Below are 5,471 nucleotides of genomic sequence, written 5' to 3' on the forward strand. Positions count from 1 at the left end.
CAGAAAAGCATTTTCTCAAATGACAGAGAAAGAGGTGGATAAAGACTGTAATAAACACAGTGCTCCAAGCTCCTTGTGTGTTAGTCTGTTTTGTCCTGCTATTAACAAATATGCTTTGTTAATTCTCTTATGGCAATCCTATTACATGTTCAGAGCTATTTCTGCAAGGGTCATCAATATCCAGGGATCTTAAATCTGAGCTTAACACTGGTCCAAGTTCAAAGGAGTTCAGTGGACAGCGATTCTCACCCACTGGACATATTCTAGGACACCAGGAACAGAGACCCAAACTGTGAGTCTACAAGTAAGGTTTTTGATAATATATTTTTAAAAGAAATTTGTCTTGTAGGAAATGATTATAATTTCAGTGTTTATATGTTATTGTGTTCTTTTACAATCTTTCCAACTGACATCAAACGTGCTATAAAGGCAATTACATACTGTTTATGTTTCCCTCCTAAAGCTATTTATGTTGTCATCTCTGTCAAACAAAGTTCAGATTAAACACACAAGTGTGAGTCTGGTATTCTGCATGTTTAATATAAGTCCTCATATGGGGAATTAATTCTGAAAGTTTAAATTCTCCAGTTCTGCTGTGAGTGCAAGAAGAACTGAAGGGAAGAGAAGACAATGCTTTTCACTCTGTGTTGGAGAATTTGGCTCTCAGCACATAGAAAGCAGCCAGTCCTCTGTTCTAAAGCATTTTCACTTAATACTAAGGCTTTGCAGACCTCGGGATTAAACAGTCAAAAATGTGCTTCAAGGCTTTTGGATAACAGAACTCATTTCAGGCTGTTGTTTCTTTTTCTTTTTTTTTTTTAAACTTTAAAGTGGAGATAAAAATATCTACTTCAAATATCTAAAACTTTGAAGAAACCAAAATGATGCTTCTTAAACAAATATTGAGACCTTGATAAGATTTGCTAAGTTATGTGAAATTTTTCTTTTGATTGATTTCATTTTCCTTCTACTTTGCCCCAATGAACATTATCATTACCAATAAATTTTACTATTTGTGTAATGAACATGTGTATAGTATGTTTTTGCCATTGCTTTGAAACAAGGTTATTTTTAACTTCAATCAGCTTTTAACTACAGTGTTCATTTTTAACTAGTTTCATTTATGCATATATATGCATATACATCCATTATATATGATACATGAAATCACATTATTGTAATTTACTCCATAGATCATCTAATTCATCAAATTGAGAATTGTCAATTTTTGACAAAATATTTTGTTTAGTGACTAGATTTTCTGTTATATTATTATCAAAATATCTGGAGAATAATTTATAATATTCATAACAGAATTAAACAATATGTGCTGGAAGTAAATGAGTTTATAAAAAATTATATATAACTAAGAAAGATAGCTCCCATAAATTTCTTGGATGGCTGTGATACTTCTGTCCTCTCCAGAACAAGAGAATGTCTAAAGATTGTAAAAGCAATGCTGGTGTTGATATCTTTTCATTAAGCACAGGAATTCCATTTTACTTCTGAAAGCTCATGTTTATTAAAGTTTTGTGCTGATAATACAGGCTGATGAATATTAAACTGCTGCTTTCCATGTGTTCCTGGTGTCCAAGTTCCTCAAAAGTCATCCTACCTCTTCCTCCTGCCCAGGCTCATGTGTTCTGTTTATAGAGTAAAGAAGAGGCTAAGAACATCTTCTCCACAGCTTCTGATGTTGATGTTTCCATCACAAGTCTTGCATCCGTTGTCACAGTGTCTAGATTCAAGGGGAGGACAGAAGTACATTAGCTAAGGCTGTGCTTTATATGTAAAAAGAGCACAACAGCAACTGTTGACTTTCTGCCGCTTGCTCAGCTCAATGTTCTTACTCACTGCCACTGTTTTAAAGACTGCCTTATATTCCACTCATGCTTACAGTAATGTCTTTTTTTTTAAACTCTCATTATGATAACCATGAAGTGTAAAAGCTCTGCACCACCAAATTAACAAGCAGGATAACTAATGACAGCAACAGAAATACTGGGTGCCTTTACTCTCTAAGCAAAGCCCTATTTCCTTAGTGAACTGAAATGCAGGGAAGAGTTTAAGTGGCAGTTGTATGGGGTACTGTGGCAGAAGCACAAGAAGGAAGACCAATCACTTGACAATTATCAAAATCATAAGGAGGTTAACTCATTAGAGAATAATTATGCCACATCCCACCTAAACCAGCATCCCTATTTCCTCTTTGCCATTTCATGTACATTTTATTATGCTCTATTCCTCAATTCAAGATTAATGTTTTATTTTATATGATCCCAAATGCCTTGCAGCAAACATTGCTTATGAAATATAAATCAAAGTACTTTTATAAAGTACCCAGTCAGTAATGAAATAGGAACATATAAAATAGTTGAGGGGTAAAATATATGATACATGATCTTTGACAGGAAAGATAATTATGTATAAGCAGAACATATATGCATTGACTCTTAAATAAAATTTAGATTCAGTTTACTATATAAATTATTAAATTGACTTAGGCTTCAATTTTTTATTATTCAGTAATTAACAAATTATTTTTTATCCCAAACATATTAAGTGACCAATACTAAATACTATACACTTTACATAATTCCTTGCATTTATTCTCCATACACTTTTTGAAGTAGTTACAATTGTTACTCTCAGTTTTAGGAATGAAAACCTTAAGCAAATAGAGTTTTAATAATTTGTCCAAGGTACTCTAGCTAAGGGTTGGCAGAGCTAGACTTAAATCTAAGTAATCAAGTGTGTAGCACTATGTATGCTCCCATTCAAAGCATTTAAGTGCATGGTCCACAGGAAGTCAAGTTCTTCTTTTGAGGAACAGATACATACCAATAAATTAGAGGGTGATTTTAAGAGGCTCACAGAGATGAGGCATAATGTGATCCTGTATAATGAAACTGACCTAAGGGTACATTTTGTGCTACCCCATCTCCTCTTTCAAGTCTAAAATCCTAACCGTGGGCTGGACTGGTAAACAGAAGAGAATATGGCTTTGGGGAAATAATCCCCTTCATTTTTCTGATTTGAAAGAAGAGTTCTACACAGATCCAGTAGTTCTTATACAATCTTGATGGAGTGTTGTCAGGCCTATTTCAAATGAAATCAACCAGTAGCTTGTTTTATTAAGAAATACAAAATGCTTTCTATAGGAGCCCAGTATGACACTGGAGAAGATATTTGTGGCAGGGGTTATCTATCTCAATGAACGCATTAATACTGGTGAGAACATTAGCCTGGCTTAGTTGATCAGATTAGCTCACAGTCACCTTGGAACAGAGAAGCAGACACGTAGGAGATAAATGACTAACGATGGGAAAAGGGGAGAAGAGGAACTGTGACAAAAGGTGACTGGATGCAGTGTGACTCTCATGGAACACAGAACATGGCATGAAATCCAGCTTTCTTGCGACAGTAAAGAGAAAACAGGAAGTTATGGGTTTTATCCATCTCACTCATGCTTTTACTAGTTTCAGCCACCTTACTAAATAACCGTTCCTCGAAGACTGGAGAGATGAATCCATGGGTAAAATGCTTGCTGCACAAACATAGAGGTGTCAGTTCGGATCCCTGGCACACACTTAACCAGTAGTGGTGGGCATCTATAATGCCAGCAGTGAGGGAGAGTGGGCAGAGCAGGCCAATCACAGGGCTTCTTAAGCAACTGGAACAAAAGAAAAACATTCTGATGTCAGCTTGTGCCTCCACATATGTAACCTACACAAGTGAGTGCACTCCCTTTGATTCACACACACACACACACACACACACACACACACACACACACGCCTTGGACTGGACTCAGTCAGCCCCTCAATCCGCAGGAGAATAAGGGTCCCAATATTCAAGTGAGCAAGGAGTCAGTGAAAAGTGACAAACAAAAAGAACACGAGGGAGTGTTGATCTGAATGTAATTTTTCAAAGTGAGCATCAGATTTATATTACAGAAAGAGACAAGGAAGTTAAGTGATACATTAAGGTCATCCAAGGTACATTGAGGTTACCCCCTGCAAAATGACTTTTACAACAAAACAGAGAAATGCATACATAAAAGGCATAGGAACCAGGCAGTGTTTACAACTGGTATCAAAAGCAGCCCCACCTAAGGTCAGTTTATTCTTAGAAGCCAGAGGCAAGGGTGTGAAAGTTCCAATTCTAGTCTATTGTATAGTCCACCTTCCTCTTAGGCCATTGTAAATTCCTCTGTATGGGAGTGACTCAGCTGTTATTCTAGGTATTTACTCTAGTTCCTTCTTAGGCCAAAACCTTCCTTCTTCCTAGGCCATTGTAAATTCTTGTGTATGGGAGTGACTCAGCTGTTCTAAGTATACTTTGTAGACTATCCCTGAGATTTCTAGTTCTATTCCAGTAAATTGTAATGCCTGATTTCTTTCACTGTCTCTCTGTCAACACCGGAGGCTTTTCATCTGAATGAGTAACATTCTTACAAAAATCAAAGCCCAAGTTTGGCTTTCCTAGTATATTTGAACACTGGTGGACGCTGATTTAACTTAGCTATATGTCAAAAATTATTCCTTAGAGGCACTTATAATAAAACAATATTGAAGGAAAGCAGACAGATCCATTTACCGACTAACACAAAGACAAGTTTGGCGCATTCCTGATATCGGATGGCAAGGCCCCAGGAGACTAAGTTTCCATGAAACATTTTGCCTCAGGACTTCGTCCAAGCTTTTGGGCCTGCCACACAGTATTTACTGGAGTGGGTGTGGCACACACACACACACAGATACACACACACACACACACACACACACACACACACACACACCACAAACTTGTACATAAACAAAGAAAGAGATGGACAGACAGAAGTAGTTCTTTGGTTCTATCACAGTTAGTTAATACATTTAAAACTTTTTATTAATTAAGTAAGTATAGTAGGAGTTTTGGTTCAGTTAGTAGAGTACTTGCCTACTATACAGGAAGCCCTGGTCTCAATTTACACACCAGGTGTAGTAGCACATGTTTCTACACAGCACTCAGGGGAAGAGAAAGACAGGAAAATCAAGAGTTCAAGATAATCCTCAGATACAGATCAAGTTCCAGGCTAACCTGGGATGCATAAGATCCTGTCTCAAAACCACGCAACAAGGAAGCAAGCAGGCAAGCAAACAAACAGTATTCTAATAAACCAACGTTAAAAAGAAGCAGGGTCACAGATTTTTACATCTTGCTAAGATGCAAAACACAATAACTCTTCCAGACTGTAAATGTTGATGAAGTTAACATTTGTATTCTGTCTTCTTGCTCCATTTTAACATCAATTTCCAGTCACATAAAAACATTCTCATTGGCATCAAAGCTTATAATAATATCATTGTTAATTAAAAATCAACCATTACTCATACAATTTCAAGCTAAATGTTGATTTTGTTGTTACTGTTATCTTTTCTTTTCCTTCCTTCCTTTCTTCCTTCCTTCCTTCCTTCCTTCCTTCC

General features: G+C 36.6%; 1 protein-coding gene across 2 annotated transcripts in view; it reads left to right on the top strand.

The window, feature by feature from the left end:
• The first annotated feature begins 226 nt into the window (after positions 1-226).
• Pdc (phosducin) overlaps positions 227-5,471 on the top strand; it is a 15,769-nt gene continuing 10,524 nt past the window's right edge. Inside the window, exon 1 of one of the 2 annotated variants that reach the window (XM_021174540.1) lies at positions 227-304. The gene's annotated coding sequence lies outside the window, so the exon portion shown is untranslated. The remainder of the gene's footprint in view (positions 305-5,471) is intronic. The other variant, XM_021174535.1, reaches the window with a different exon arrangement.

This window comes from Mus caroli, chromosome 1 (genome assembly GCF_900094665.2).
Source record: "Mus caroli chromosome 1, CAROLI_EIJ_v1.1, whole genome shotgun sequence".
In the NCBI taxonomy this organism is placed as follows: Eukaryota; Metazoa; Chordata; class Mammalia; order Rodentia; family Muridae; genus Mus; species Mus caroli.